Genomic DNA, 12,650 nt, shown 5'->3' with positions numbered 1-12,650 from the left:
TTTCCGTAAAGTAATCTATCTTAATAAACCAGTCCGTAATTGCTAGCGGAGATTAGGAACAAAACCATACCGGGATAACTGATTTTAGCAGCATTATTCAAATGGCACAGTAGGGATGTCTTATATTTTAAGATGGTTCTTGTGGAAAGATGAGACAGCCAACACATAGAACCCGAAGGAAACAATTCCCCTACATTTTCTGCTGAAAAGCTGAGCACCTCCTTCCAAAAAGGCTGGAGAGTAGGACACTGCCACCAGATGTGAAATGATTTGCCTGGGCATTAGAACAGTAAAGCTCTTTGAATTCTAGCATCCTCATTTTCTGGCTTTTTAAAATCTCTGTATTGTAGTTTCTGGAAGGAGCGGGCATATTAATGTAATCACCTTCCCTCTGGGACAATTATATCATCAAGTCCCGCCAGCTGCACATCTCCCATTGACATCAACTATCCTTAGCAGTAAAGAGGTTAATGGAGTTTAACACAGAAAATGAAAATTAGCTTGTGCTGCCTTAATCAGTAAGTAGGCTTCAGTTAATGGTTCATTTACTTAATATGAAGGTAAACAAATAAATTAAATTAGAAAATAGAAGACTACTTGGATGGATAGTTGCATGTAGGAGTTGCTTTAGACTTGCCTAACTGCTGTCTGCCAGGAGGCTTCAGCTTCAGGACCAGCCGGCCCTGGCCGCCGTGAGGGGGCAGGGCCTGAGCCGTCAGTGTCACTCACCGTCATGATGTCTGTGTGAAGCCACCTGTTACTGCTGATGGGTGGTTCTGCAGCTATGCTTAATTGACCATGACCGACAAAGGGTGAGGGCAGTTATGGGGGTAGGGAGGCCAATCCTGGGCCTTTTTTTCAGTCCCGGGTTTCGGAATCGAAAAATGTCAATCCCGGGATTCCCGGGATCTGGTTAAAGACCCGCCCACCTCAGCCCAGTCCACACAACTACTCACCATCGTTGGTGGGAGGGCTTGTGGGCGGCGAGGTGTGGTCCTGGTGTCAGACTCTCCGTGAGTGGGAGGGCTTGCAGACAGTGAGGTGCGGTCCGGGCAGCTGGTGTCAATCTGTGCAGCATGACCTCTGACATAATTTCACGCTGCGCAGTACGCACTGCTGGGGGCAGAAAGAGACGGGCAGCGTCTGAGCCTCCTGAGGATGCTCAACACTGCCCGGCATTAAAAAAACAATGGGGCAGGTAAATCCCGCAATCCCCGCCTCTGGAGCTTCCAATTCCGGGATTGAATCACAGAATTTTTTTGGCCTAAATCCCGGGATTCTGCCAGTCATGATCCTGGGATTGGGCTTCCTAATGGAGGGGAAAGGGGGGTGGCACAATAGTGTTGTACCTACGGGCAGCCTGACCCTTAAATCCGCCTCTGCCTTTTCAGTGCATCCGGAAAGTATTCACCGCACTTCACTTTTTCCACATTTTGTTATGTAACAGCCTTATTCCAAAATGGAATAAATTTAATTTTTCCCCTCAAAATTTTTCACACAATACCCCATAATGACAACATGAAAAAAGTGTTTTTGTGATTTTTGCTAATTTATTAAAAATAAAATAAACTGACTTCCGGGTACGGCGCCGATGCGTGCAGCAGCAGCAGTGTGAGCTCCGTGTGCCGCCCCAGCCCGCGCTAGCCCTCACGCTGCACATAGCGACACAACCCGCTCCCGGACCCCTCACTTGCTTGTGAGAATACCTCTGGCACCTGATGGAACGCTTCCTGGCCGCCCCAGTAGCGGCTAAACCCCTTAAACAACGTTCTGCAAAAATGAAAGGGGATTCCAAGATGGCCGCCGGACAGCAGACACAGCCGCAGCAGCAGCCAGTACACACAGAACGTGAGTTACATTCCTCATCTGACTCCTCTGTGAACACTGTTCTCTCTGCACATGCTGTCCCCTCAACACAGACGTCTAATAAGACCACAGAACAGACTGAGGGCCCCATTACATACTCTGACATGGTAAAGGCAATTCAGGTCTCCATTAACCCTATCATGGAATCTCATGCTGCAAAAGTCACGCAGGCAGTACATGACATCAAATCACAGTTTAAACAGCTTTCCAAACGGGTACAAGCTAATGAACAGCGCCTTGGGGAGACTTTTCATGACGTCGCTGATTTAAAGGAACAGTACGCCTTTCTTCAGAAATCCCATTACCAGCTTCTTAATAAGGTCGACGATCTCGAGAATAGATCACGTCGAAATAACCTAAGAGTGGTTGGGCTGCCTGAGGCACTTAAAGGGCCAGCACTCTTTTCCTTCATACAAGACACGCTGCCTGATCTGCTTGACATTCAAGATTCCTGCGCAGGTATGATTGTGGAGAGGGCCCATCGTATTGGTCCGGCAAGGTCTACACAGGATTCCCGACCCCGGGCCGTTATATTCCGTTGTTTGAATTACATCCATAAAGACACTATCTGGTCTGCGTCTCGACGTAAGCGGAATTTACAATGGAACGACGTGAGGATTTTTATCTTCCAAGATTATTCGGCAGAGGTGGCCAGGGCACGGCGTGAATTCACCCCACTTTGTTCCCGCCTAGTCAAAGCAAATAGAAAATTTGCTCTCATATACCCGGCCCGATTGCGTCTGTTCAAAGGATCTTCATTTACAGACTTCTCCACCGTGGCTGATGCGGAAGCATATATGTTAGAGGAGGAGAACGGCCGTTCTTCACTACACCCGCCTTCAACGGACACGACTTCTGATTGCTAACCACGGTTGCAAAATTCCTTAGCGTGGTTCTATCCTCCTTTAATGGCGATTACTTTATTGCTCCGATAAACCTGTTTATGTTATAACCGTTACTCACTAGAGGTTCTTGAAATTGATAGTGAGAGGAGGCGCCTCTCTTACCGATTTAATTGCTAGGTTGGGTGCCATTTCACCGTTTAACCCCATTCTGAATGGGATGCTCACTTTAAGGCGCCTTACAACCTAAAATTTTCCATATGTTGTTTTTAGTTATGTTTTGTTTATGCCATATATAAGCTATGCTTATTGTCTCACAGTACCAGGGCTGGGGCAAGCCTGGAGCTCTTATCTGGTTCTCCATTTGGCGAACTATAGGTTTATTTAAATTATTTTTGTGCCCGAAGTGCACTTTTGATGTTAACCTCTTGATCCACTTTTTCTGGATGTTTTACTTTCCCCCACCTCTCTCACCCATTGTTCTCTCCTCTATGTGTCTTGTCCTGTTGCTTCTCAATATCCAAGCTAGCAATGTATTTAGTAGATATGACAGTATTGGTTTCACTTATTGCCATGAATCATACCTCTTTTCAACAGTATTATGACCAGTTTAAAAATTGGCACATATAATGTAGGTGGTTTTCACTCCCCCATAAAGAGGAAGAAAATCCTACTTTACTTGTCTAAACTGCATGTAGATGTTGCATTTCTTCAGGAGTCTCATCTCCTTCCCCCTGAGATTGACAAACTCAACTGCCTGGGCTGGAGAGTCTTGGCGTCCGCCCCATTTACTACCAAGGCCCGTGGGGTTCTCATTTTGATTAGACGCTCAGTCCAGGTAGACCTTCATTCCTTCCAATCTGATCCCGGAGGCAGATTCCTCATTGTAGACGTCACTCTAGAGGACTCACGTTTTCTCTTGTGTAATGTATACGCCCCCAATATTGATCCCCAACCCTTCTTTCTGTCCATTGCCGCTAAACTGCACCCACACTCACATAAACAGGTGGTACTAGCAGGTGACTTTAACTCCACTGTATCCAACGCTCTTGATAGAAATACCAAATCCAGATCTACCCGGTATACCCCCAAATATGGTTTACCATATTTAATGTCACAGCTGCATTTGGTGGATGTGTGGCGGGCCTGTCATCCAGTTGACCGTGAATACACATGTTTATCGGCTGCTCATGGTACACTGTCGAGAATCGATTATTTGCTCATCTCGACTTCTATGTTCACCAGGGTGCAGACCTCTGAAATAGAACCGGTGTCCTTGTCGGACCATGCGGTCTGCTGGATGACTCTCGCCACCTTCCCCAATAGAGGTCCTGTCAGACAGTGGCGCTTTCCATCCCACTAGACCAATTCCATTCAATTTAGAAACAAGCTGGAGGCATCATGGGCTGACTTTAAACATTGTAATGTAACCGCAGAGAATGAATCACCGCTCCTGTTCTGGCAAACGTCTAAGTCAGTACTAAGAGGCTCTATTATCTCCTTCACCTCCAAACATAAGAAAGACACACAAGCTCTGTATCTTGATGCTCAATTAAAACTCACTGACGCCTACCAAGCATTCACACAGTCCCCCACCCCAAGCTCCAGAAAACTCTACTATGAACAAAAATCCCTTTTTGACAAACTCTTATCTCAAACCGAATCTAAATTAACGTTTATGTCCCAATGTAGATTCCATAAATTTGGCAATCGATCTAGTCGTTTGCTTTCAAATCTCTTGAAAGGTCAACATCCCCCAACACTTATACATGCTTTAACCAAGGCAGACGGCACGGTGGTACATGATTGTGGCCAGGTGTCTGAGGTTCTGCAATCTTTTTATTCCTCATTATACTCTGCACCCTCTGTTGATCACCAACAACAACACTCTTTCTGGTCTTCCCTTACGCTCCCCTCTCTGCCCACTACCTCATCCCAACCCCTACAGAACCCCATTACTGAGGAGGAGGTGCTCCATGCGATTCAAGGTTTGAAACCAAACAAAACCCCTGGACCGGATGGTCTAACCAATGAATACTATAAAATATTGGCCCCTCAACTGGTCAAACCCCTTTGTGAACTATTCAACTTGTTGCTGTCTGGAACACCCCCTCCCCTATACTTCAATGCCGCGATCCTGAAAATTCTCCATAAACCAGGGAGAAACCCCCTGCTTCCCAGTTCATATAGACCTATATCCTTATTGAATACGGATTACAAGATATATACCAAGATCTTGGCAGACCGGGTAAAGCTTCTCTTGCCCTCTCTGATACAGGAGGACCAGACGGGATTTATCTGGGGGCGCCACTCCACGGTAAATGTGCGTAAGATACTGACTGTCATGCAGTGGTTGGAGACTTCGGGAGACCAGAACCCCTATGCCCTTCTCTCCCTTGATGCTGAGAAGGCTTTTGACCTAGTTACATGGGACCACCTTTTTGACACCATGCACAGGTTTGGGTTCCCAGAGGCCTTCATCCATGCAGTACGCCTTCTCTACCATGACTCTTCCTCTCAAATCCTCTCTAACAATTATATGTCCTCTCCCATCCCCCTCCATAGAGGGACCAGACAAGGATGCCCCCTTTCACCCCTTCTATTCGCTATAGCGATAGAACCTCTGGCCACTGCACTGCGCATGTCCCTAAAATATACGGGTATTGTCGTTGGGTCGACTGAAGTGAAACTCAGTCTATTTGCCGATGACATGCTTTTATTTATCTCTAAACCCCAATCCTCCATCCCTGCTATAAAGTGCATTATAGACCATTTTAGCTCCTTCTCGGGATTTCGTGTGAACTATGACAAGTCACGCCTCCTCCCTCTAGGCTCTGGTCATTCTGCAAACCTTCTATCCCCTACACTGACACAATTCACAATTTGCCGCTCTCCACTTAAATACCTAGGCATCATGATTCCCCGTAGTCTAGACGCCCTATACTCTGCTAACTTCCACCAGATATACTCCTCGGCGGAGAAAATACTGAACGGATGGATGGATTTACCTCTGTCATTGTCTGGTAGGGTAGTGGTTATTAAAAGCTTCGTTTTTCCCAAATTATCCTATCTCCTCCAGATGCTTCCCCTGCAACTCTCCAAGTCAGATATCCAACGATTTGACTCCCTGTTTACAAGATTCATCTGGGCAAAAAAGAAATCTAGAGTATCACGCCAAGTTTTGCGACTGCCGAGACAGGAGGGTGGTTTTGGGATGCCGGACATCTCTGCTTTCTCAAATGCAGCCATGTATCGCTACATGGTAGATTGGTTCTCTGGTGGCTCCGTATATACCCTCCCCAACATAGAGGAACACCTCTTCCACCCTTTCTCCCCAGCTGCTCTCCTTCATGCACCTACCTCACTGATCCCTTCACATATAAAATCCAACATACTCTTTCAAGACACTTATAAAGCCTGGAAATCTATCAACAAGCGATTACACAGAAACTCCTCTAACTCCCCATACACCACCTTTTGGGGCAACCCACAGTTTCCCCCTGGTTTGGACGGCTGTGCTTATCTGACGTGGAAAGAGAAGGGCATCTCGTGCATCCGAGATATCTTTGACCCTGGGGGCAGGATCCACTCTTTCTCTGCATTATCAGATAGATATGGTCTACCCAACTCCCAATTTTACATGTACCTCCAATCCCGTCATTTTGCACAGTCGATACCACCTGGAATGGCCCTTGATACGGCCATTGACCCTCTTACCCCCCTTCTGCGTCTAAATCTGACCATAGGATATAGGCTGCGTAATTTATATTCCATCCTCATAGACTCAGGGAAAACACCCTTGCAAAGTGTTCTCCATTCACGCTGGAAGCGGGACATACCTGATTTCCTGGATATGTCGGTACTTATGTCTACACTGTCCCCCACATTTAAATATTTAAAGTCTGCAGCTTTGCAAGAGACTCACCTCAAATTCTTAAATAGAGCCTACATCTCCCCGAAACAGCATTCCTATTTCACCCTGGCCTCTACGGGTCGATGCTTTAAATGTGGGATGGCTGAGGCCACCTACTATCATAATTTCTGGGACTGCAGGAAAATAAGAAATTTCTGGAACAAGCTGATTATCCATATTAATGATATTTTTTCAATTCGAATTAACAAGCTCCCTACTGCATGTCTATTCTACTGCTTTTCAGATTGGGACTTAGGACCACACAAACAGAAGATTATACCTGCCCTGACCGTTATCCTTACTATCGCTAAAAAATTAATCCTCACCCATTGGTTGCACAGGCAATCTCCGACTATTGCAGAAATGAGAGCCTCCCTACTAAATAACATATTCTATGAGCGACAGGCCCTAGTACCGGACATAGAGTCAGGGGCCCCTAGATTCTATGGGAAATGGGAAACTGTTATTCAAAGCTTTGATAACGCCACGCAACTCAGAATTCAGAAAATCTTTGAACCCACTACTTGGTATTTATATAGACAGCTTGCTTAATACCCTTAACTTTGTTTATAGAGAAAAAGAGAGACTCTGTGTTGGGGCACGCTTAATAAAACTTAACTTTTAATTTGGAATATGATAAAATATAGTACCTTGACAAACACACACATATATATCTATACACCTATAGTCCTAAAAGAGAAGGACAAAAATTAAGGGAGATTCTGAATCTCTCTCTACTATTCTCATGAAAATCTAAAATTTGATTTTAATAAAGTAATGGATGAGATGATAGTGACACCTAAGATGAAAATATCGAAATTGATTTCAACATAAGAAGAAAAAAAAAAAAAAAACAAAGTTTCTGATAGGAATCACAATGGCATAGGATGTGACCACAGTTTGTAGTAAATTTTTAGATATAGGTATATTAACCAATGCCAAATGTGATAAATTTATCCTGGTATCCTAATAGAGGTAAATTGCCAATTCTAGCTTTCACGTGAGTAATAAGCGTATAAGGTAATATATGTAAATTCAGATAATGATATATTTAACAAGTCTGTAATCAGACACTTAAGAGAGGGAAAAAAAAAGGGGGTGAAATTCAGTAGGGTCAAAGGTTGCTCCAACACTTCTGCTTTTCACACTTGGATACAGGTATCAATTACTGCACCCGATATTCCCTAGTAGTCTCCCACCTAGGTACTATTCAGGCTCCTCACTGCTTAGCTTCCAAGATCAGGCGAGATTGGGCGTAGCCAGAGAGATATGGCAGTAATATTACCTAGATTGTGAATGAGAGAGTGTATGGTTATTGGCACATACCAAGAGAGCACTTCTATTTTAATGAGTGCTGAATGAGTGAGGTATAGGAAACATTTAAGCACAAGGCCCGCCTCCTGTTGTTCGCCGCACTATATATGAATAGTGGACGAAGGGGCGGGTTGCCTGTGCTTATAGGAAAAAAAGTGAGAGGGATGAAATTACACAGGTATCTTAAAGTTTTCTTTGATATTCAAAGATTCAAAGTAGGGATCATAAGATCATATGTTATCCTAGGTGATAATTTGTATCTCTTGGAGTACCTGAGGTAAGTTTTGAAAATATATGAGGAGAACTGAATTACCAATATTGTAATATATTACTTGTTTATCACACTGATCGTCATTTAGTAAAAGAGAATGAAAAAGTTGACAAGAAAGAATAATTAAGCAATTTTACCTGTTGGTAGATCAAAGATTAAATATCAAATCTCAAATTTTCAAAATTTAACATAAATGATACGATACCAGGTAAGGTGGTGGGCTGAACCGTGCACTGTTCAGCACCACTTAACACAGACGGCCGTTTCACCTGAGGTGGCCTGTTCACCCTTAACTTTGCTAAGGTAGACACGTGTTGAACCGGTAAATACTAGCTACTTCTCGCTGCCGACTGGACACATATCCAACCTATCAGTCTTATGGTATAAATATTTCTTTAGAGAATAATGAAGATGTATATTGTCCTGTTTTATGTCTTGTCCACCCCCCCCCCCCTCTTCCCTTTCTTCCCCCCCCCCTCCTCTCTCTTTCTTCTCTTTTACCTTTCCTCTATAATTTGTACGATTTCAAATTTTTACTTACCCAATCTTCTTTACAAAATAGAAAATTGTTTGAAGAAGGGCTATTCTCTCTTTGTTTTATGCTTTCTTTTTCCTTGTCTGTAATGGGTCCCAGATGCTAAGGGGCTAACTAGTCAGATACTGAGATTTATTACATGTCTCTATTCTCGTTGGATTCCTTCGTGCTTATTGAATACCAAATTTTACACTTCACTGAGCAGGATGGTAATCCTAACCAATAGGAGAGAAAGATATCCCATGGATACCACCTATTACCAATCTCTTATATGTACTATAGGTAACTCTGCATGTATATTACTCATACCGAGACATTATTGTATGAACCTGACCTACCTCGCCTTTCAATATCTGTACCTTTCCACTGTGATTCCAGACTTGGAAGTTTGTATATCTATTTCTAACCTTCTTCAATAAACATTGTTTTGGAAAAAAATAAATAAATAAATAAACTATGACATTACATGAACATAAGTATTCACAGCCTTTGCCATGAAGCTCAAAATTGAGCTCAGGTGCATCCTGTTTCCCCTGATCATCCTTGAGATGTTCCTACAGCTTAATTGGAGTCCACCTGTGGTAAATTCAGTTGATTGGACATGATTTGGAAAGGCACACATCTGTCTATATAAGGTCCCACACTTCACAGTGCATGTCTGAGCACAAACCAAGCATGAAGTCAAAGGAATTGTCTGTAGACCTCCGAGACAGGATTGTCTCAGGGCACAAATCTGGGGAAGGGTACAGAAAAATATCTGCTGCTTTGAAGGTACCAATGAGCACAGTGGCCTCAGTCATCCATAAATTGAAGAAGTTCAGAACCACCAGGACTCTTCCTAGAGTTGACCGGCCATCTAAACTGAGTAATTGGGGGAGGAGGGCCGTAGTCAGGGAGGTGACCAAGAACCCGATGGTCACTCTGTCAGAGCTACAGCATTCCTCTGTGGAGAGAGGAGAACCTTCCAGAAGGACAACCATATCTGCAGCAATCCACCAATCAGGCCTGTATGGTAGTGTGGTCAGACGGAAGCCACTCCTTAGTAAAAGCACATGGCAGCCCACCTGGAGTTTGCCAAAATGCACCTGAAGGACTCTCAGACCATGAGAAAAAAATTCTCTGATCTGATGAGACAAAGATTGAAATCTTTGGCGTGAATGCCAGGCGTCATGTTTGGAGGAAACCAGGCACCGCTCATCATAGTCCAATACCATCCCTTCTGTGAAGCATGGTGGTGGCAGCATCATGCTGTGGGGATATTTTTCAGCGACAGGAACTGGGAGACTAGTCAGGATAGAGGGAAAGATGAATGCAGCAATGTACAGAGACATCCTGGATGAAAACCTGCTCCAGAGCGCTCTTGACCTCAGACTGGGGCGACTGTTCATCTTTCAGCAGGACAACGACCCTAAGCACACAGCCAAGATATCAAAGGAGTGGCTTTAGGACAACTCTGTGAATGTCCTTGAGTGGCCCAGCCAGAGCCCAGACTGGAATCCGATTGAACATCTCTGGAGAGATCTGAAAATGGCTGTGCACCGACGCTTCCCATCCAAACTGATGGAGCTTGAGAGGTGTTGCAAGGAGGAATGGGTGAAACTGCCCAAAGATAGGTGTGCCAAGCTTGTGGCATCATATTCAAAAAGATTTGAGGCTGTAATTGCTGCCAAAGGTGCATCAACAAAGTATTGAGCAAAGGCTGTGAATACATGTGATTTCTTAGTTTTTTATTTGTAACAAATTTTCAAAAATCTCAAAAACACTTTTTTTCACATTGTCATTATGGAGTATTGTCTGCAGAATTTTGAAGGAAAAAATTTATTCCATTTTGGAATAAGGCTGTAACTTAACAAAATGTTGAAAACGTGAAGCACTGTGAATACTTTCTGTGCGCACTGTATGTAAGAGCCTGTCTCTTATTCTGTCCACCTGTCACGTTATCACTGTGAGTAGATTGTAGGGCTAATCATTTCCAAGCCTGCTTCCTACATAGATGAGAGAAGTATTGATTTACACCCCACTTCATATTCAGAGCTTCATATTCAGAGCTTGGCCCATTCCCTATACTGGCCAGCATAAAATTGTCTTTGAATTTGTTCTTGCTAAGAAGAATTTCACTCTCTGCTTCTAAATAGTTATCATGATAATCATCCTGCTGCCTAATGCTCACACAAAACTCAGCGAATTGCTTGTGACAAGCTCAGTTACTGGAAACTACCGTATTGCATTAACAGGGAATCCACTACGCATATAAAACTCCAATTGTACTATGGATCTTAACTTTTAAAAATGCTACTTCAACATGACTGTTTTTGGCAAAATTACTTCAAGGGCACATCCTTCGCAGTACCCAGTAGGGGGATCCGATCTGTTTTGGTTGTCAAGTGAAATGAGATTACCAATAAAGGGTTTCCAAGACTGAATAAATCACTGGGGCATAAAGGGACGCTGTATTTTAAATGCATGACCGGCTTAATTTGTGATTAGGAATGCATCATTGCAACCAGAGACTAATTCATGTTTGTAACATAAATAGTACATGCAGAGGAGATCGGCCACTGAGCCATTCTATCAGTGTTGTTTGTTTTATAATTTAAAATACGTGATAGTGTTTAAAATTTTAAGCAGCACATAATATGATGATCTGTTGCCGTATTTCTTGAGTTTAAAAAATATTTGAAAAAAAAAAAAACTTGCATGGAATCTATAAAACAAATGAGAGTAACTGAATGCAATGTGGACAGGAACAGTGGGTTAGAGAGAGAGGCAAAGAGAATTTCTAACACTGTATACAGGCCCGAAACTAGGATTTTTGGCGCCCGGGGTAAAGCAGTAATTTGGCGCCCCCTATGCACAAAAACACACACTTTGGAACCATGTCAAAAACACAGTAATAAACATTTGGCAAACTGACAAACAGCACCGTCAGGGTGCATCCAGCACACATTCCCTAGGAAAATGGATAGGAACACAAGAAAACTAACATGCACTTCAGATACAGTATTGTGGGGGACTCTGATTGGCCAACTGCTGTAGGATTACAAAGACCAGTATGCCAGTCAGGACCTAGGGCCAATTAAAGAGGAGGAGTACCAACTTTCTGTGTAGGGGGGCACACAATGTGGATTATCCTGGCTGCAGAGAGGAGTCCCTAGGACTTGCTGGTGTTATATACCTGATAAGCCATGCAGTCACTGTATCACACACACTGGGGGAAGGAGGACTCTAACTGGCCAACTGTTGTAGGACTACAAAGCCCTGCATGCCAGTCAGGACCTAGGACAACTCTTTGGGAGGCAGCAGCTGTCCTGGCGTATAGAGACCTCACCTCAGACTAATTATCATCTGCTGTTGCTTCCTCTCACACTTTCATTTTCTAATGGAGCTGCTATGCAGGAACGGGGAGGCGCTGAGCAACAGTGCCAGGGGCAGATATAGTTTACACAGGCACAGGAGTGTGTGAATGGCCACCCACGCCCCATTCTTAAGTGTTCTAGTTGCTGGGGGTGGGTTTTTTCCCAGGAATCCACATTGGTGGTACTGAGGAGCGGGGGACCTGCACCGAGGGCTCTGTCTGGGACCCGGCAATAGGTAGCCCCTTAGGGTCCTGTCCTCATCTGGTGGAGCTGCGGGAAGGGAGAGGCGCTGGGGAACACGCATGGGGGCAGACCGCTTACACAGGCACAGGAGTGTGTGAGCGCCCATGGACCAGCGCTCGGGAAATGAAAGGGGACAGCTGGAGAGTTCATGGTCACCGCCCCTGCCTCATTCATTAGCGTTCTAGTTTCCGGGGAGGGGGGAGTTTCCCAGGAGTCCACATTGGTGGTGCTGGGGACCGGGTACCTGCAGCGAGGGTTCTCGGACCTGGCAGAAGGGCTGAGAGAAAGGAGGGAAGGCAGAGTACCCATC

General features: G+C 44.4%; 1 protein-coding gene and 1 pseudogene across 20 annotated transcripts in view; one reads left to right on the top strand and one right to left on the bottom strand.

The window, feature by feature from the left end:
• Positions 1-12,650, top strand: part of MYO18A (myosin XVIIIA) — a 597,092-nt gene that overhangs the window by 377,426 nt on the left and 207,016 nt on the right. The window lies entirely within an intron of this gene.
• LOC135051380 (5S ribosomal RNA) lies at positions 7,784-7,902 on the bottom strand (annotated as a pseudogene).

This window comes from Pseudophryne corroboree, chromosome 2, assembly GCF_028390025.1.
Source record: "Pseudophryne corroboree isolate aPseCor3 chromosome 2, aPseCor3.hap2, whole genome shotgun sequence".
Classification (NCBI taxonomy): Eukaryota; Metazoa; Chordata; class Amphibia; order Anura; family Myobatrachidae; genus Pseudophryne; species Pseudophryne corroboree.
This window is presented reverse-complemented; position numbering and strand designations above follow the sequence as displayed.